The following is a 22,399-nucleotide window of genomic DNA, read 5'->3' as shown; positions in this document are numbered from 1 at the left end:
CTAGCTGAATATGTCATTTTGCTAGATCCTTGGCAGTTCCTTCCAACAACTTGTTTGTAAAGGATTTCCTGACCTTCAATTTGCTCACATTCACTGTGGTTAATTGAACCAAGTTGAAAAATCTGGAAAAGATACCTGTCTCTTCATAGGTGATGTCCAGTGAACAGCTCGTCTTTCTGTACATGTATAGAATCAGTCAGATAGTTCAGCAGACAAATTTTCCTCACCTTTTTCCACATATTTCCTCTACATTAGTATGAATAATTCAGTCCAAAACAGCAAACTTCAACCTATTTTGACTGCAGTTGACCCAGGCACTTCTTAGGGACTAAGCCTGGGTTCTTGACCTTTCTGGGCTTTCTAGAAATATTTAGCTTCTGTATGAGTCTTTTTTGTTGTGGTTTTATTTAATTAATATTATTTGATACACACTTGCTGCCACCATAAGAAATATCTAAAAATATTGTATATTATTGGATCAGCTACCTGATTTATAATAGTTTCTAGGTAATTATGTCTTACTGTCTCTTAATCCTCTTCTTTTGTACAGGGCAGGGGAAGCAATAATGTATTTCTCAGTAACCCCAAGCTAATAGTTACAATTTTCATATTAATCTACTGAGTACCTCAGTGTTGGGGCCAATTTTGTCTCTCAACTTCAGCTATTATTAACATTTCCAACAAAAAATGATATTTTGCATTATGCTCTTTCATCCAGTCAGTCATATCAGACTGGAAAAAAATATTACTCTTTGAAACATGAGAGAACCTTCTACAAATCACACACTGTGCAGAAGACCTAGCAAGGTCTTCAAAACTCCTTCATGCCATGTTAAGAGAGAAGGATGAGGACGGACCTGGAGAAATTGACTAAGAGATATCACAATGCAACTTACGTTTGTGCACACCTAGAATATGAGCATATTGGAAAATAAATGCTACCACTTTTCTTATCCTTGTCAATTAACAACATGAGAAGAGACTGAGACAACTTGTAAGATAGAAAACCTGCGCAAAAAACAAAACAAACAAACAAACAAAAAAAACCGATTTGACCAAGATCCCATACTAGCCAATTGCAAAGCCAGTTACACACTGAACAAGTTCTAAATCAACATTCTCCATTACAACCATTTTGAACCATTACTCCAAGTGATCAGATGTGAAACACACTTAAAATTTCCACATTGCTCTTCACAACTGAATGTGTAAAAGACTATGCATTTCCATTATGAAATATAAATGTAACCTCTTCATATAAAATGATTAAGTTCAGGTGAGAAAATACAAGTTCTATTTTTTGAAGTTAAGCCAGGTCAAACATAACACCATGTCATCACTTATTATTTTAGTTTAGTTAACAACCATGGTTTTTAGTTTGAATTTACACCAATGACAGGAATTTCTGTTTCGGAGCAAGGTATAACTTATATTTCAAATATCTGTGTGATATACCTATATGCAAGTCTTACAACTTTTTATGGATATGACCACATGTGCCCATACCTACAGTCAGATATCTGAGGTCATTGTTGATTCTCTAGTGTGACTTGAACTCTTGGTCTCCCAGAGGCCATCCAAAGCTATATGATTTGGGAAGTGAGTAACAGTTAGACAATTAAGAGTCCTGAAGTCATAAAAGTCAATACTCCTGTGAAGTGTTGCAAAGTCACATATTTATATGTAGGGTTCAAGTATTCTTTCTCCTGCCTTGTTGCATTCCCGGAAGTCTCTAGACTCTGTTGACCTCCAAAGACATAATTTTTAAGGACTGCAGTCCCTTGAACAATGCATCTGAGCAATTTACTATTTCTCTAGGTCAACATGGCACAACTTCCTCTGTTCTACAGAACTTACAGAACTCATTATCTCAATGAAGAATTAGTTGAGAACAGGTTTGTCAAGACTGAATAATCGCTTTCCACTTTACTTTTCTCAACCCTTGTATATCTCCTCGTGTTTGGGAAGTTGCACCAGTGTTTTTGGATTTCAGTTTCTTACCTCCCAGGGAAGCACTGACCTTTAGGTGTTTGTTCTTTTTGCTCAAAATATTATTGAAGGGAAATTAAAGAGTTCACCTCTGTCATTTGTGATCAAGAACTTGTGATCAAGCAGAATAATTTGAAACAGAAATTGCTAGTTGACAATGCATAGTTATGAGCAATAATTTTCAAACACTACAGTAATCTTCTCCTACAAGTTCCAGATGGGCACACAATATTGGAACACTGTGGTTGTAATACAGATTTTGCCAGGTCTGTAAATCATCGTAAAACCCTACACATACTTAGTTCTACGAAAACATATCGCATTAGGTGGAGGCAATGTATAAATAAATGTATTACACTTAAACTCTATCACAGCTGTGAGACTTCACATAGCAGGTCACAAGAAGGAGCAAAAATGTGTGATTGCTAGAATGCTGCTAGCATTTGAGTTACTCAAGAAATTGCCTATTCACTCATCTTGCTTGTTAACTCTGACTTCCAGACATTCATTTCAAATCAAATCATGTTACTCCAATCATGCTACCAAGATCAACATTGCTATAAAAAGAAAAGTCATTAATCTGATAAAATCTCAGCATTAAGATTTCCAATCACATATGCTTTGTACCCCTCTAATATGCTAAATGATATGATTTGTTATCATTCATGTCATATAAAACAGCTATACTTTACAATTTATATTGACATGGTTGCAGCAGGCAAGATGGATGAGATTAAAGGATTAAAGTGTTTCAGTATCAGTAACTGAAAAAAAGTCACGTTAGAAAACTGATACTTTTTTTTCTTCTTCCTAGAACCTACAGGCTCATAATCCTTTCCTTAATGAAAGCTTCTGCTGCCTGTAGTGGAGTCATGGAACAGAGTAGAGTAAGTGTAGGAACCGACTACCAGTTAAGAAAATGTATGGGTTATTTGTCCAAGCAGGGCTTTATTGGCAAGAAGTGAGGTTTGTTACTTCGTTCTTAAATGAAAAGCCCAAAGAAAATTTCTGAACATGGATCTAGAGGAAGTCAGACTTTGCAGGGGGGTGAAGAGAAAAAAAAAAAGGTAAAACAGTAAGAGAAAGACATCATCATACAAGTATAATCTCATTGAATGAGAATCAGTGTCACAGCTCAGCCTCTGTAACAAAAGGGGCAACCTCTGCTGGTCAAGGTGAGGGGCTGAGGTCACCTCACATCAACAAAACTACATTTTGGTTTTCACATATCCTCTGGTGATGTTTGGAAAGCAGATAAATTTCAGTCTGAATAATTACTTTCTGTCTCTCTAAAATCCTCAAACTGTAGTTTGAGGTAGCAATCTTCCTGCCTTGGCTCCAGGAGACAAGTATGCTGTTGAACAGCTACTCTATCCCCCCAAAGTGATGGTTGCATTTCACAGATCAGTAGAGTGAATTGCTTAATGTTCCTTCCATTTTCCAAAAGAATTTTCTAACATTTAGTTTGGTGTTGTAAACCACTTTAAAATTGTAACCTGCAAAACACAATGCCTTAATTTACAGTAATCATAAATGTACTGGGTACATACAACTAAGAACAAAAATGAAATATATGAATGTACAGATCTCTTTACATAGCAGAATTTTGTACACTGTATAAATTAATACATGTTATTCAGGTTCAAATTCTTAGATGTAAATCAAAAATAAACAACTTCATAAATTAAAATTACACACAAACAACTTAATTAAAGTTACGCATCTAATGATCATACTGGATGTATCTGTAGAAATCTCTCTGCAGACTAGTAAATTGTAACAATATACTACCTAACAAGAATAGTATAGCTTATATATTGTTCTTATATTATCTTTTTCACACTCCTTTTGCATGGGACAACAAGAAATTGAATGTACAGAGATTAATTTAGGTAACAATTACCACAATTCACAATTGCATTAGCACCTATTAAGAGTCATTGTTCTGTGGAAATTTTAATAATACATTCCTGAGTGAAGAAAAGCAGAAGATAATTAGGAATAAAATTGTTTCTATGTATGCTGACAGGACTGCTGAGCATAATTATACATTTCTTGGACGACCTGTTTGGAGTTTACTCCATAATTTTATGTAAATTTTCAATAACTTCATTTTTTCAGGTTAAATGCTAACATGCTATTTCATTGCTCAGTTGAGTTGTATGAGTACTAATGGACATGTATTACAGTTGATGTAACTGGCATCAGATAAAAGTCTAGAGCATTTCAGAATGACAGCCTTTAAATTCATTGTTTTCTTCTGCTGCATTCTTGTTCCTGAATGAGCTGCCAACAATTTGAATCAGTTGCTGCATATTAGCTTTATTATCTATATCCAGAGCAAAAATCCATTCCAAGGAAAATATTCTTTAGGGCATTTGAGGTGTTGTTTTTTTTTTTATTTTCCCCCTCCTTTTCCTGATTTATGCACTGCATGATGCAGGCCTAAATCTGCTTATATAACTTCATGTAATACACTTGCAGTAAGCTGTACAACATAAAAAGACAAGCAGAAAAAAAAAATCAAATACACTGAAGACAAATGACTAGGGGATGTGCAAAATCTGCCTGTTTAGATTTAGCCAGGTTTCAATGAACACCACAGCAAAAATTCTGGGAGAACTGGTTGATTCTCTTTTAGGTTCACACTGGAAGACAAAACTAAAGAAAACTTTAAGAAGCTTGCAGGTTATAGGGAGGAAGGAAGGCAGGAAGGCAGGAAGGCAGGAAGGCAGGAAGGCAGGAAGGAAGGAAGGAAGGAAGGAAGGAAGGAAGGAAGGAAGGAAGGAAGGAAGGACCTAACTTTGCACCTATTTTCTCCCATTCTTTTTTAACTCCTGACGTCACACTTTTCTTCAGTATCCTCCATATTGGGCTTAAATGGGCTCAAACTGAACACGGATGCCCACTGTTCACAGCCTGACAGGAAGATCACACTCTCACCTTCCACCAGAAGAGGTGTGTAATTTTTTTTTTTATGATCAGGTGTCATTCTTGTTTCTCCATATCTACCTCATTTTGCTCACCTTGTAGAGCTGCTTTCAGGGTGGAGAAGGAAGGGGAAATCTGCAGTAGAATACTCTAATTTCTCCATTATTATTTCATATTAACACGTTCCAGACCAGGTTCAACAGCATTGCTTAAATCTCTGTAACCTGAATTCTTTCTTGGACATTATGAATTAACACAGAGAACTTTCAGCAACATAAATTTGACTACCATGAAGAAACAGAACGGAACTTTACTGTCAGGAAAATAAGACTTTAAAAACTGTAAAATATTAGACTACAAAAGGATACTATGTGACATTACTCCAGCAAATGCTAGAGAGCAAAGATCAGTCAGCTGTTCTTTAGGTCTCCACGAAGAAGGGCTTGATCAAAGTCACTGGACAAGAAGGTTGTTGGGAAATAGTCTTTTGCTGAAAGTCAGTGATTCCTTTGCAAGATTTCACCTTACATGCTGTAGGTTTCTGATGTTTCCCAATTATGTGCTTGTCTTTCTTTCCCCTTTTGCTACCACTGAATCGAAGAATCTTATCTGTTCCAGTAACAAACAGGATTTTATAAGACTCTCTAGGCTGGTTTTTCTATTGTGCTGGAAGAGAAAGGAAGAAGTGAAACTACAGGATGTTTCAAAAAGAATGACTTCATTTCAAAGCAGTGCAGATTTCAGATTGGATCCATCTTTTTAAAACATCCTGTAGTTTGACAAATTATAAGTGTGAAAAAATAAGCAACTGTACAAGTGTAAATATCATGCCCAATAAAGAAATGATCTATTCTCCTTTAGAAAAACAAAAAAATCAGCAATTTAGTCACCAATGGTTGCAACTGCGCAGTAAACAGGAATGCAATTTTGCTTCCCCTAACCTTTTTTTTTTTTTTTTTGCCCTGTAACATAGGATGAATCTGCATCTAAAGTTCAAAATTGAAATCCAGCTTTCTCCAGCAATTAGCATCAACTCATCTGCCATTTCCATGATCCTAGATTTCGTCATCATGAACCAGAGTGCTTAACACGGTTAAAGGAGGTCATCTGAAAACTGAAGAAGGTAAAAACAAAAGAATAAAACTTTCTGTGCTTGCTCCAATTCCTGTTCAAGTAATGTTCAATGTAATGTATTATAATAAGATATGATACTAGGTAGAGGATAATATTTTTCATACACGAAGCCTCTTTCAAGGGAATTAATTTCACTTCAATTGCTAAATTTTTTATAATTTCTCATTCTAAAAATTATGATTACTGATATCACAGCAGACCCAAGCAAGGTATTTCCAGCTTAACTTCCTTCCCTTACTTGTATTCACTTGTAGCTTGTCACCTTTCTTTAATTCTATCTCTACTGTACTCCATAGAGTACTTTATTCTAAGTAGTAAAACATATTTACTAGCTCTGAGGATTTTTAAATATAATTTGATTTTACATTTAGTCACAAACAGAACTGCTTTGTTGGCAGGGCAGCTCTCATGGACTTAAAGAAATATTAATTTTTGGTGAAAGTTCTTGGTGGAACTTAAAATCTTCTCTGTGGACCAGTAGGCAAGTGATTGATTGGTTTTAATGGAAGCATGAGAAAACATGCTTCCATGAGAGGACTTTGAAAGCCACAAGTAACATTTAAATTTTTTTCATAAATACTCTACCACAGTAAGAAAAAAAAATCCAAACACAATAGCCTGGATTGCTCATTGCAAAGCTGCTAAGCAGTCACTTCTATTTCATTTTGGTGTGCACTCTAGTTTAATGTTGAGAGAAACCGATGTCAATCTTTTAATTTCTGTATAACATCCTTATCCTCATTCTTCTTTTTGCCTCCTCATTCCTGAACCCTTATCACAACACAAACCAAAATAAAGTTCTTAGTTCTATTTCAATTCTATAAATCATTTCCCTGTATTTGCTACATTGATCATTCTCTCTTTGAACCTTGTTTGGCCACCGGGTACAAACAACCACAACCTGCAGACCTCAAATATTTTCTAGTCAATCTCTCTTGTTGGTGATGGAATCAACTGTACCAATGCTATCCAGAAGAAATGTTCTTTAATCTATTTAAGAACAGTCAGCAAAACTTCACATTAGTACATAGTTTGTTTTTTCTGACATACATCTTCCTTACTCCAGGGCTATTCTACTGCTTCCTAGAATAAAAGTTTAATAAATTGAAATAAAAGATAATAATAATGAATTTTTAATGAAAATGAAAATAATACAGAGAGATAAAACTTAAGAAAAACAAGTGATGCAAATGAAAACAATTTCTCACCATCAACTGACCAATGCTCAGTCCCCAAGCAGGTGATCCACAGCCAGCCTTCCCCCTGATTTGTTGCAGAACTTGGTGTCATATGATCTGGAATATGCCTTGGGTCAGTTGGGGGGCACCTGTCCTGGTTCTGTGTTCTCCCAGCTTTTCGTGCACGCCCAGCGTATTCGCAGGTGGGGTGGTATGAGGAGCAGAACAGGCCTCGAACCTGTATAAGCACTTCTCAGTAATCACTAAAACATCCCTGAATTATCAACCCTGTTTCCAGTACAAATTAAAAGCAAAGTTCCATACTAGCTTCTTGTAGAGGGTTAGGATTGCGGGGTGACAATCAAACCCTGGCAGATGTATTGTTAACCTCCTCTCCCCCCCACTTCCCCCATTTGCCCCTCCCTCTCCCCCCTTCCCACTCAGGACAGGCGATCAGGAGGAAAAGAAGGACAGAGAGAAGAGAGTTGGAAAAGTTAAAGATGTTTTACTAATGCTACTAATAAAATAGAGAAAATCATACAAAATATACAAAACCAATCTTGTAAGTCTCAGCAACTGCAGAACCAGCACCCAAAGTCCTGGATTGGACTCTGTAGCCAACCGGAGCTGGATTCAGTCTCTCACTAGGCCTCAGTTCGCAGGGACGACCAGCAAGGTCCTCTCCTAATGTCAGCCATGAGGAAAAAAGGGAAAGAGGCAAAAAGGGGAAGTGGGGGGGAGAGGAGGTTAACAATACATCTGCCAGGGTTTGATTGTCACCCCGCAATCTTAACCCTCAACAGATAATTGGCGCCCAACGTGGGGCAAGAGAAAGGGGTAAATTTGGAGATTTTTGGCTTTTCTACTGCTCTGACGTACCTTTCAATTTTCTTGGCACGGTGCCAACTCATAAAGTTGTGATACTCGCGCGTCTGTTTGCTTCGGATATTTTTTAGTGGTATTAAGGCGAAGTGAATTACACTGATTTAAAGATGTTATGGCAAAAGTTGTATCAGTTATTTTCTACATTGTGCTCGCTGATCCCATATCTGTGTTGGTGTTTCTTTCTGAATCGAAGTATTCATTATATAACAACAAGAAACTGGACAGCGGTCATGATGATTCTGTGTGGTATGGCACTGGTTTATTTCATTATACTGCAGCCGCTAATGAATTTCTACTCGCTTCTGCTTTACCTTGAAAAACCTCCAGGAGAGATTAAAGAGCAGAATGGCTCTATATTTGCTAATTGGTCAAGCGAATATTTAGAAAGGTTGACTAACAATACTTTTGCGTTTTCGCTAGGACAGTTTGCAAATGTTTTAGAGAACTTTGAATACCCTTGGAGCTTTGATAGAACTGTGATGGTGTTATCTGGTTTGCTGAATGTGTGTCAGTTTGTGTTACTGTTAAGAGAAATGAGGTTCAATAGGAGGTTTGCGTCTCTTTTTAGTCCTGAGATTTGCGGTGTGTCTTCGGAAGCTTTAGCAAAAAGCACTCCGAGCCGCTCGAGAAAAGGCAAAACAGCCAAAGCTGCTGCTGCAGCCACTGCCCCCCCAACCGCGGCTTCACAGGCTGAAGCTACAGCTCCTCCGCAGAGCTCCTCTGCCAAGGTCGCTGCAGATAACGTTACTTCTCCAGCCTCAAAGGCTAACAAGGCAGCCCCCCCGTCTTCACACACTGGGCACTGTTGCTGCTGTAACCACAGCAATCACTGTGACAGTCATTCAGACTCTGGAAATGAATCAGATGATGGTGAACCCATATCAGCATCAGTTGCCGGTTGTAAGAAAGTCACTAGAAAGACTACCCGTGCAGCAGGTGATGGCACAGGGCCAACATCAACCCAAGAGGCATCATCAGGACAGGGTGGAGATGAAGTGACCACCACTCGGTCCTTTTCTCCAGGTGAGCTGAGAGATCTGCGAAAAGACTTCAGTCGTCGTGAAGGCGAGAATATTTTAACCTGGCTACTGCGATGCTGGGACAATGGGGCAGAAACAATTGAATTAGAAGGTGGTGAAGCCAGGCAGCTGGGATCTCTGTCAAAAGATTCCACCATTGATAGGGCAATTTCAAGAGAGTCTAATGCCGCTACTCTCTGGACCCGACTCCTGACAGCTATGAAAGTCAGATTTCCCTACAAGGAAGATTGTATATCCAAGTTAGGGAAATGGAATACTATGGAGAGAGGTATCCATTTCCTGAGAGAATTAGCTGTGCGAGAGATCATCTATCTAGGACCAAACAGCCAAGAGGGGACAGACCCAGACAGAATCAATTGTACAAAATCTATGTGGCGCAGATTTGTACAAAGTGCACCACCTGCATATGCTAAGTCATTGGCAGGGATGGTCTGGTCAGCTAGAGGTGTACAAGAAATTAATGAAGTGATTGAGCAGCTCCGGTACTTTGAGGACAGCCTTGCTGGTTCTCTACGGGCTTGTGTCTCCGCTGTGGAGAAACTGTGTGAAAAATCTGATGACCGGTTTGAAAAGCTGTTGCAAGAAATCAAAGAGCTCAGAGAAGACTCGTACCGTTCACAACCTTCACAAACCTATGTTTCAGCTGTTAGGAGAAGGCGTTTCCAATCTCGAGAGAGAGGGCAGAGACAGCCCACAAAAAGAGGTTCACTGTGGTTCTTCCTACGTGAGCAGGGAGAAAACATGAATAAGTGGCATGGAAGGCCTACCTCAGAACTTCAAGAACGAGTACGTGAGATAAAAGGAAAAACTCCTAGGAAGGTGGCTGCTCCAGTTTACAAAAGGAGCAGAAGAGATTCTGATGCTCTTGAAGGAACCTCTAATTCACACCCAGAGACTGTGCAAAACAGGAATTAGAGGTGCCCTGCCTCCAACCAGGTGGAGGAAAGGGATAACAGAGTTTATTGGACTGTACAAATACTATGGCCTGGTACAACACAACCCCAGGAGTACAAAGCTTTAGTGGACACTGGTGCTCAGTGCACAATAATTCCTTCTAATTATAAAGGAACGCAATCCATCAATATTGTTGGAGTGACTGGGGGATCCCAGGAGCTGACTGTTGTAGAGGCTGAAATGAGCCTAACTGGAAAAAACTGGCAAAAGCATCCCATTGTGACTGGTCCAGATGCTCCGTGCATCCTTGGTATAGACTACCTCAGGAGAGGGTATTTTAAGGACCCAAAAGGGTATAGGTGGGCATTTGGTATAGCAGCTGTGGACACTGAGAAAATTGAACAGCTGTCTGATTTGCCTGGTCTTTCAGATGACCCTTCTGTTGTAGGACTGCTGATGGTTGACGATCAGCAGGTGCCAATTGCTACCACGACAGTGCATCGCCGGCAATATCGCACCAATCGAGACTCTTTGATTCCTATCCAGAAGCTGATCCGTCAATTGGAAAGCCAGGGTGTGATCAGTAAGACTCGCTCACCTTTTAACAGCCCAATCTGGCCAGTGCGTAAGTCTAGTGATGAGTGGAGACTAACTGTAGACTATCGTGGCCTGAATGAAGTTACACCACCACTGAGTGCTGCTGTGCCTGACATGCTAGAACTGCAATTTGAACTGGAGTCAAAGGCAGCCAAGTGGTATGCTACAATTGACATTGCTAATGCATTTTTCTCTATTCCTGTAGCAGCAGAGCGCAGGTCGCAGTTTGCTTTCACCTGGAGGGGCATCCAGTATACATGGAATCGCTTGCCCCAGGGGTGGAAACACAGTCCTACCATCTGCCATGGACTGATCCAGACCACGCTGGAGCAAGGTGAAGCTCCAGAACACTTGCAATATATTGATGACATCATCGTATGGGGCGACACAGCAAAAGAAGTCTTCGAGAAAGGTGAGAGAATAATTCATATTCTTTTGGATGCTGGTTTTGCCATAAAACGAAGCAAGGTCAAGGGACCTGCACGAGAGATCCAGTTTTTAGGAATAAAATGGCAAGATGGCCGTTGTCAGATCCCAATGGATGTGATCAATAAAATTGCAGCAATGTCTCCACCTACTAATAAAAAGGAGACACAGACTTTCTTGGGTGTTGTAGGTTTTTGGAGAATGCATATTCCTGACTACAGCCAGACTGTGAGCCCTCTCTATCGAGTGACTCGTAAAAAGAACCAATTTGAGTGGGGCCCTGAACAACGACAAGCCTTTGAACAAATTAAGCGTGAGATAACTCATGCGGTGTCCCTTGGACCAGTCCGAACTGGACTAGATGTTAAAAATGTGCTCTACACTGCAGCCGGAGATAATGGACTCACCTGGAGCCTCTGGCAGAAAGCACCAGGAGAAACCCGAGGTTGACCCTTAGGTTTTTGGAGTCGAGGATACAAAGGATCTGAGGCCAACTATACTCCAACTGAAAAGGAGATACTAGCAGCATATGAAGGAGTTCGAGCTGCTTCAGAAGTGATTGGCACTGAAGCACAGCTCCTCCTGGCACCTCGACTGCCGGTGCTGAGCTGGATGTTCAAAGGGACGGTTCCCTCTCCACATCATGCAACCGAAGTTACATGGAGTAAATGGATTGCACTGATCACACAACGAGCTCGAATTGGAAGTCCCAACCGTCCAGGGATATTAGAAGTGATTACAGACTGGCCAGAAAGCAAAGACTTTGGGATGTCTCCAGATGAGGAGGAAGTAAAATGTGCTGAAGAAGCACCACCATATAATACGCTTTCAGAGACTGATAAGCAGTATGCACTGTTCACAGACGGATCCTGTCGTCTTGTAGGAAAACATCGAAGGTGGAAAGCTGCTGTGTGGAGTCCCACACGACAAGTTACAGAAGCCACTGAAGGACAAGGTGAATCCAGTCAGTTTGCAGAAGTGAAAGCCATCCAGCTGGCTTTGGACATTGCTGAACGAGAGAAGTGGCCAATACTTTATCTCTATACTGACTCATGGATGGTAGCAAATGCCTTGTGGGGGTGGCTACAGCAATGGAAGAAAAGCAACTGGCAGCGCAGAGGTAAACCCATTTGGGCTGCCACACTGTGGCAAGACATTGCTGCTCGGCTAGAGAGCCTGCCTGTGAAAGTTCGTCATGTAGATGCTCATGTGCCTAAAAGTCGAGCCACCGAGGAACATCTAAACAACCAACAAGTGGATCAAGCTGCTAAGATTAAAGTATCTGAGGTGGACTTGGACTGGCAACATAAAGGTGAACTTTTCCTAGCTCGGTGGGCCCATGATGCTTCAGGGCATCAAGGTAGAGATGCAACATACAAATGGGCTCGTGATCGAGGGGTGGATTTAACTATGGACACTATTTCACAGGTTATTCATGAATGTGAAACTTGCACCGAAATCAAACAAGCAAAACGGTTAAAACCTGTATGGTATGGGGGGCGATGGTTAAAGTATGGAGAAGCTTGGCAAATTGATTATATTACACTTCCACAAACACGTCAAGGTAAGCGCTATGTACTTACAATGGTGGAAGCAACCACTGGATGGTTGGAAACATATGCCGTACCTCATGCTACAGCCCGAAATACTATCTTGGGCCTTTTCCCTTTCTCTTTCCCTTTTCTCCTCATGGCTGACATTAGGAGAGGACCTTGCTGGTCGTCCCTGCGAACTGAGGCCTAGTGAGAGACTGAATCCAGCTCCGGTTGGCTACAGAGTCTAATCCAGGACTCTGGGTGCTGGCTCTGCAGTTGCTGAGACTTACAAGATTGGTTTTGTATATTTTGTATTATTTTCTCTATTCTTATTAGTAGCATTAGTAAAACATCTTTAACTTTTCCAACTCTCTTCTCTCTGTCCTTCTTTCCCTCCCGATCGCCTGTCCTGAGTGGAAAGGGGGAGAGGGAGGGGCAAAAGGGGGAAGTGGGGGAGAGAGGAGGTTAACAATACATCTGCCAGGGTTTGATTGTCACCCCGCAATCTTAACCCTCGACACTTCTATTAAGAAGAGTAACTCTACTCCAGACAAAAGCAGCACAGCATCTTGTATTTTCTATCTGTTCTTTCACACTGACACACATATATTTGTCTTAGGTCGTTGCTTCCAAAGTTTACATCTCCTTTCACTACTCTCATGTAGGCCATATGTACCCAACTTTTTCATTAAAAAGTGAGGTAATATGTCCAAAGACTCACCATCTCATTTTCTATCTGGATTTAAGAGCAAATCTTTGTACAATTGATCACTACTCTCTCCAGATAGACAGAATCAAAGGCTAGCAGCTCTGTTTCTCTGCATGATGATGTAGAAAAGGGAGTCAAACTCATTTTGTTAAGACAGTTAAATTACATCTTTAAAGACAAGCAAATGTATGTCAGGGAGAAGGAAAGCATGTACAATATTATACAAGTGAACATTATTTATGGGATGATGGTGTGCATTTTTTTCCATAAAGATAATATGTATAGTTAGCAACTCTGCCTTCTTTCCATAAAGTCTTATAATACATTTCTTACACACATGGGATGACATGTTGGCAAGATACAACACAAACAGGACTTCACTGAGCACTGAGGCAGAAAAATCGCAGAACAAGCTTTCACTTAAGCTGCAATATTAGGAAAGAAAAAAAAAAGGAAATTAAGAACCCTCAGAAATTTTCAGATGCACTATAATAAACCCACTACTGCTAATAGGTGTAAACCAAAGAAAGTACAGCTTTGCATGCTCTCATTGCTGTCATTCGGAGCACGTCACTATTTCTGCTTGCTCTGCACTGTTTGGATGTACTGCATCCTGAGCTGAAACATGGCACAGAGATTGCCAACCAGGACACTATCTTTAAAAAAGTCCAGTGGATTTTTTTATAACGGGCTTACCTAAGGGAAAGCTCTGTTCACAGTGCAGTACAATTAAAAAGTATTGACTCATGGGTACATCTTAGGAATAAACATACTACAGGGTAAGACACTGTAAAGGAACACAGAGTGACGGAGGATTTCAGTGACACAAAGTTGCATGTAGAACCTCAGTATCTCCTGTGAACGATTGTCTCTGTACTACTTTTGCCTAGGTTGTATACAAGAGATAAGGTGCTAGAGACAGGGTAAAAGACTGTCTGCAATTCTGTGATCATTATACAGATTCAGCTACTAGAGGACTAAACTTAGCAGAGTGACAAATCAGGCTAACTTCAGTACGTAGAATCACAGATCATAGAACAGTTTGGGTTGGAAGGGACCTTCAAATGTCATCTAGCCCAATCCCCTGCAATGAGCAGGGACATATTCAACTAGTCAGGTTGCTCAGAGCCCCGTTCAGCCTGGCCCTGAATGTCTCCAGGGATGGTGCATCTACCACATCTCTGGGCGAACTGCTCCAGCATTTTACCATCCTTGTTGTAAAACTTTTCTTCCTCATGTCTAGCCTGAATCTCCTCTCCTTGAATTTAAAACCATTAGCCCTTGTTCTATAGCAACAGGCCCACCTAAAAAGTCTGTTCCCATTTTTCTTATAGTCCCCTTTTAAGTACTGAAAGGCTGCAATAAGGTCTCCCTGGACCCTTCTCTTCTCCAGGTTGAACAACCCCAACTCTCTCAGCCTGTCCTCACAGGGGAGGTGTTCCATCCCCCCTGATCATTTTTGAGGCCTCCTCAGGCCCCTCTCCAACAGGTCCATGTCTTTCCTGTACTAAGGGCTCCAGAGCAGGATGCAGGACTGCAGGTGGGGTCTCACCAGAGCAGAGGGGCAGAATCACCTCCCTCGACCTGCTGACCATGCTCATTTTGGTGCAGCCCAAGATATGACTGGCCTTCTGGGTTGTAAATGCACATTGCTTGCTCATGTCCAGTCTTCCATTTACGAGTATCAGAAGTATTCACAAGTCCTTCTCTGCAGGGTTGCTCTCAATCCCTTCATCCACCAGCCTGTATTGATACCAGCGGTTGCCTCAACCCAGGTGTAGGACCTTGCATTTGGCTTTGCTGAACATCATAACATTGACATTGGCCCACTTCTCGAGTTTGTCCAGGTCCCTCTGGATAGCTTCTTGTCTGACAGGAATGTCAGCTGCACCACTCAGTTTGGTGTCATCCACAACCTATGTCATTAATGAAGATATTAAATAGTACTGGTCCCAGTACAGACCCCTGAGGAATACCACTTGTAACCAGTGTCCACCCAGACATTGAGACATTGCCCACTACTCTCTGGGTGTGACTATCCAGCGAGCTCCTCATCCACTCAAAGGCTTTACAGAAGTCCAGATAAATAGCACTCCTGGCCCTCCCTTTGTCCATTGACGTAGCTACTCCATCATAGAAGGTCACTAGGCTTGTCAGGTAGGACTTGCCCTTGGTGAAGACACACTGGCTGTCCTCCATGTGCCGTAGCAGAGCTTCTAGGAGGATCTGTTTCATGATCTACCCAGGTAGAGAGCTGGAGCTGACAGGTCAGTAGTGGCTGGGGTCCTCCTTTCTACCCTTTTTAAAATGATGTGATGTTTCCCTTTTTCCAGTCACCAGGGACTCCACCTGACTGCCATGACTTCTCAGTTATCATAGAGGGTGGTTTGGCAACCACATCAGCCAGTTCCCTCAGGACTCTGGGATGCATCTCATCAGGTCCTATAGACTTACGTATGTTCAGATTCTGTAAGTTGTCACAAACCAGATCCTCACTTACAGTCTGAGCTACATTGCTCCCCCAGTCTCTGTCTTGTAGTTCATTTTCCAATTGAGAAGTGTGAGAAGCATGCCATGTAGACCACTGTATTATCAAAAAACCCAAAACTTCCCAGAGAATAAGGGAGGAATGTTTTTCTCAAGTGCATTTTTTTGGGTTTCTTGACGGGAAAAAAAAAAAAAGAAAAATAAGAAAAATATGTTCTTGGTGTACTCAGTGTGGTGCTTCAGGCAAAGAGGGAAGGTGTGATATTTTTTCTGTAATATTTACAACAATAGAGCCCTAAACACAGACTGATGAAAAGGACTTAGGGTCTGTTTCTGGTGATGCCACTTACGGCAGACCAGTATTGTAAATGTACTTTAATGGATTCAGACCCACAATAGCTGCAGCACATCTCTGTTGTGGCACTGGGGATATTTCACCAAACTGAAACTCCAGTGATTTCAGGCATTTCCATTAGTAGGCTTCCTGTCATGTTTAAATGGACTGCATAAACCTGCACACTTCTAAGTAGAGACCATTGCACCTGTGATGTGAAGACAGGCATGTTGTTTTGCCAAAGAGCCTTATAATATCCTTGTGGTTTGTAACAGTTTTTCAGATGGCCTCTCGACCAAAACTGTTGATTCTGACAAATAACACTTCACAGGCAGTTAGGTTGTAAGCTAAAGCAAATGCTTTCTAGTGTTACAGTACATATTTAAATAGCCAATTCATCTGAAATGCATCTATACATAGAAACTGATGTTTGCTAAATGTAACACACATAAATCAGAGAGGGCATGCAGGAATAACATACGGAGGAGATCAAGGCAGATCACTCTATTTTCTATCAACTCCACTTGTATTAAAAGGAAGGAAGTGCCTCCAGTCATTAGGAGAAGAAGAGCCTCCAAACAATAATCACTAGCCATCCAGGCTTGTCCACCTTACTTTGCAAAGAGGATGAATCAGTAAACCTCACAGACAAACTCTCAGGTTTGTTTTACCAAACCTTACCACAAATAGCATTACCTCACATCACCAGTGCTAACTATCCAACTTGATGGTGAAAAGGGCAGTCTTATATCACTTGAGGAAAAACTGCAACAGACAGGTTGTAGAGAAGAGAGATGAGACATAAATTATGCTAACTAGAGCCTGAGTGAATAGAGTGGACTAGCAGGGTGTAATGGAAGAAAGCTTCACTTTTCACAAGTCTGAAGAGGCCAGGAATCAGCTTTCAAACACTAAGGATATATTTGAGCTAAGATTCCCTACTGAGAACAGACTGTACACCGCCATGAAGTGTGGTACTGCAGCATGCCCTACCCCACAAAGCCTTATAGCTAGGAGTTCGTGGTACCCGAAAAAACATTTCAGGCACATATTCTTCCATGATTTTCTTTGTGGGTAGTGAGTCACCTCCTGGTCCTTGAACCAGAGCGACTAATACAGTTTAATGTATGAGGAGTGAGCAAGGAGCACAGTGGAAGTTACATAAGTTTTGCTGCAGAGCACAGATCAAGGAGAGAAGAGGGGCAGACTCGGAAGAACCAGCACCCGGCAAAGCCTGGCTGTCGCCAGAAGATTTAAATGGCCCCAAGGGAATGCAGGTGACCAGGAGCACAGTGAACAGGGCCAGCAAACAGGGATGAGGCAGTTAGCATGGTGGTTCACACAGAGGGCAAGCGGCAAAGGCAAGCGGGGAGGGCCCTGCCACTTCAAACAAAGGTTACGACCTGCTAGCAAGGAGTTAAGTACAGCACGAGGCATGGTATCCACCTGGAGAAGAGCAGTGCCTTCAACATCCCCAATGGTCCCTCTGGCTGCAAGAACTGATGCAGCCACCCAAACTAAGCTTGGGAGAGCAGATGCAGATGTCCAGGTCCTGGGCTGCAGAGTGTGCCCGAGTTTCTGGTTGGGGAATGATGGCAGCAGTGAGCTCACCTGTTAGTGATGTGCTTAAGTGAAATAGCTGCTCGGCATGGTGATGGAGCTTCAAGAGGAGGTGTCCAGGTTGAGGAGTATCAGGGAGTCAGAAAAGAAGATTGACTGTTGGACTCACAGGGTGGTAATGCAGGAGGAGAAACCAACCATGGCACCAGATACAAAGAATCCCCTGCCCTCTCCCCACCAGGCTGTAAGGAGTGACCCAGAAGATGTGGGAGAATGGAAATGGGTTACTACTCATGACAGCAGGCAAACACACCCTCAGCCTGCCCCATCTTCCCAGGTATCTGTATACAACAGGTATGAGGCCTTGGAACCAGATGGGCAAGCAGCTGCTGCTGCTGAAGACCCTTCTGGGCAGAAGGCGTCCTCTAAACAACCCACACCCCAAATGAAACCCTTTAAAACCTCACATGTAAAGAGACAATAAAGGCTAATTGTCACAGGTCACTCCCTTCTGAAAGGAGTAGGGGACCCGATATCCTGACCCAACCCAACCCACAGGCACTCTGCTGCCTCCCTGGGGCTAGGATAAGACATGTGGCTCAACAACACCCCAGGTAGTTTAGTTCCTCTGACTGTTACCCACTACTGGTATTTAATGCTGGCAGGGCAGAGACAGGACAAAGTCGTATTAAGCAAATCAAAAGGGATTTCAGAGTTCTGGGGTGGTTGGTCAATGGTTCAGGTGCTCAAGTAATTTTCTCCTCCATACTTTCAGAAGTGGGCAGGAATACAGAATGGAACAGGCAGGCCCAGCAAATCAACACACGGTTATGTGCCTGGTGTCATTGATGGAACTTCGGGTTTTTCAACCATGGGATAGTCAGTCCTTCGCAAGGTCTCCTGGCACCCAATGGAATGCACCTCTCACAGACGGGGAGAAGGGTGTTTGCTCTGGGGCTAACAAGGCTGATTGATAGGGCTTTAAACTAGATTGGAAGAGGGAATGGGGCAGTACCAGGCCAGTCAGTGATTAGCAATGGGATGGCATATCAAAGCTTGAGGAGGTGTTGGCAGTGAGATTCCTTGGGATGTGCCATGAGGTCAATGGCACGATCAACCACACTTGAAGTGCTTCTACACTAATGCATGCAGCAGAAGGAACAAAAAAGATTAATTAGAAGCCTTGGCCTGGTCTCAAGGATACGATATAATTTGCATTAGCGAAACCTGGTGGGATGAATCCTGTGGCTGGTGCACCATGATGGATGGTTACAGGCTATTCAGAAGGGACAGGTATGGCAGGAGAGGTGGGGGCTGGCACTGTACATAGCAGAGGGGCTAGAATGCACAGAGATGGCAGCTGGTGATGGCAATGTTGAGAGACTCTGGGTAAGTATTAAAGGACAAACAAATAAAGTGGATGTTCTCGTGGGTGTCTGCTATAGGCCACCCAGCCAGGATGACAACACTGATGAGTTATTCTTTAATGAACTAAGCAAAGCCTCCAAGTCATCTCCCCTTGTCCTTATGGGGAACTTCAACTTGCCAGATGTCAACTGGGAATATCACACATCTGGCAGCAAAAGATTCAGAAGAGTCCCAAAACATCTGGATAACTTCTTGGTGCAGGTACTAAGGGAATCAACCAAGAAAGGTGCTTTCCTGGATTTGATTCTCACTAACAGAGAGGGTCTTGTGGGAGAAGTGGCAACTAGTGGGTCCCTTGGCTACAGTGACCACGAAGCAGTGAGGTTCAAAATCTTTGCTAATAGGAAGAAAACTGCAGCAAGACCTTAATACTAGACACGAGGAGTACAGACTTCAGGCTGCTCAGAGAACTACTTAGTAAGATACCCTGGGAAGAAGCTTTTGCAGGTGTTGGAGTCCATCAGTGCTGGTCGTTTTTAAAGTACCACCTACTAAAAGCACAGGACCAGGCAATTCCAAAATGCTGAAAATCTAGCAGGTGAGGCAAAGAGCCAGCTTGGTTGAGCAGGGATCTTCTACTTGAAACACAGTGAAAAAGCAAATTACACGGTCAGTGGAAGCAAGGTCAGGCAACATGGGAGGACTACAAAGATGCTGCTCAGCATTGTAGGGAGGAAATTCATGCTGCCAAAGCTCAATTAGAATTGGAGCTGGCCAGTACTGTGAAGGACAATAAAAAAAGCTTTTTAAAATATATTAATGGCAAAAGGCAAACTAGAAATAACATGGGCCCATGACTTGATGAGTATGGTCACCTTATTAACAGTGATATAGACAAAGCCAAGACATTTAATGCTTCCTTCACCTTGGTGGACTTTGGGGCCCCCAAAACCCTGGGCTACAAAACCATGGCTGTGAGAACGATAAAGTCCCAATCAATCCAGAACTTGTATGGGATTTTCTGCTACAGCTAGATCCCTACAAGTCAATGGGGCCTGAGTGTGCTTAAAGAGCTAGACGACATCACAGTGAGACCTCTCTCTGTGATTTTTCTATGCTCTTGGAAACCTGAAGAGGTCCCAGATGACTCGAAGCTGGCAAACATTATCCCAATCTACAAGAAGGGCAAAAGGGATGACCCTGGCAACTACAGGCCTGTCAGTCTCACTTCCTGGCAAAATCATGGAGTAGATTGTTCTGGGAATTACTGAAAAACATCTGAATGACAGCACAGTCATTGGTCCCAGCCAGCACGTGGTCCTGGCCTCACCTGGAGCACTGTGTGCAGTTCTGGGCAGCACAGGATGAAAAAATCTAGTAAGGTACTGGAGACTGTCCAGAAGAGGTCTATGAAGTTGGTAAAGGGTTTGGAGAGGAAGCTGTACGAGGAGTGCCTAAAGTCTCTTGGTTTGTTCAGCCTGGAGAAGAGGAGACCACATTGTGGTTACAGCTTCCTCACAAAGGGAGGAAGAGGCATAGGCACCAAACTCTTCTCTTTAGCAATCAACAACAGAACCCAAGGGAATGGCAGGAAGATGTGCCACGGGAGGTTTAGGTTGGACATTAGGAAAAGTTTCTTCACCCAGAGGGTGGTGAAGCACTGGAACAGGCTCCCTGGGGAGGTGTCATGGCCCCAAGCCTGACAGTGTTCAAGAAGAGGCTGAACAACACCCTCAGACACATGGTGTGAACTGTGGGGTTGTCCTATGCAGGGACAGGAGTTGAACTTGATGATCCTTGTGGGTCCCTTCCAACTCAGAACATTCTATGATTCTAACAAAAACTCCAGACACACTATTTAGCAGCTTGAGGATTTGGGTTTTTCAGAGCTTGAGGGCTGAACTACTGTTTCCCTGTGGCACAGGTTTGCTGAGGGTTTTGGTAGGAAACTGGTGGTATTTGCACTTCAGTCTAATTTAGATTCCGTGGCAGCTAGGTCTTGTAAAATCCCAAGAAAACATTACAGCTTGACCTTCCTCACACTGGGGATCAGGGTGCACAACCTGAAGGAAGCAAGCCATAAGTTGGACTGCTAGTGTCTGCAGAGAGCCAAGGTACCAGCCTTTGTCTCACACTTTCACAGTGTCACTTAAGCTTTTCCTTAAGAAAGTGATCATGGGAGAAATCAGTGAAATGTCTATTCTCAGAGTCTGCAATACTGATATTACTCTGGAGACTGAACAATCCACTTTTGGTCCCCTTACTAAACTGTTTTCTTTACAGACTGATGAAAGGAAAAGGGCTATCTTATGCGTGAATCAAGGGAGTGTCCCTCACTCCACTTCTCCTGACCCACCAAGCACAGACACTGGGCAATATAAAATGTTAAAAAGGAAATAATCGAGCAAATACAACCACATTTCCTTACCAGTTGTCAAGGTGCTCACATGTCCTATCATTGGCTGTGGTTCAAGGGAGTGGATGAAGAAGAGTAAGCTGACAGAGGATGTTGGAGCAGGCAGCTTTTGCTGTAAATGGTATGAGTTGGCAGAAGCAGCTGATCACTCCTCCAGCAAAGGGAAAAGGTGAGAAGTGGCATATCAGATTTCCTTCTACAGGCTCTTTAACAAACAGACATGTCCTTGTGTTGTCAGCCACCAGTAAACATCCACTCACTTTCCCTGCTTCATAATGGGCCTCATTATGTTAAAATAATTTAAGCAAAGAACAGGTGTTTCATCTGTTTTATTTTGTTTTGAAGAACAATGCTAAACAAAACAAAACAAAACACAAAAGCAAGAGAAGACAAGAGTTTTGCTGCAGGCACTTGGAGCAGTGCAAAACACAGAGAGAATACCAACAAAGCCTGACTTGGTTGCTCTGCCTGCACTGGGTGACAGACAGGGTTTTGGAAGCCAGTTCAATGAGGACATGAAAGGGATGTTTTAAGATCCACCCATTTCAAATAGTGCTATTATCTGTCTAAGGATTACATTACTTTAATCCTAACCTCATAGAGATGAAAAGTAATACATTCATCATCTTCAAACAGGAGGGCTGTATGTGTGTGTGTTTTCTATGAGGAAATTTTATTGAGGTTAGACTGAGAAATCACTATTAAAAAGATACATAATACAAATAAATAAATAAATAAATAAATAAGGATGTTGTGGCTTGCTTTTTTTTTTTTTTTTGCTTTCTGGGAGATTCCTTTCATAGAAGCAGAAAGAAAACTGTCACCTACACAATGCAGGGCAGGTGGGGGGGTGGGTGGAAATCCCACAAAACAGGAAAAACAGAAATGGAAAACAATTATTAGACTTCATCAGTAT

This window comes from Patagioenas fasciata, chromosome Z (genome assembly GCF_037038585.1).
Source record: "Patagioenas fasciata isolate bPatFas1 chromosome Z, bPatFas1.hap1, whole genome shotgun sequence".
In the NCBI taxonomy this organism is placed as follows: Eukaryota; Metazoa; Chordata; class Aves; order Columbiformes; family Columbidae; genus Patagioenas; species Patagioenas fasciata.
The sequence above is the reverse complement of the archived record's forward strand: the minus strand, read 5'-3'. Positions refer to the sequence as shown.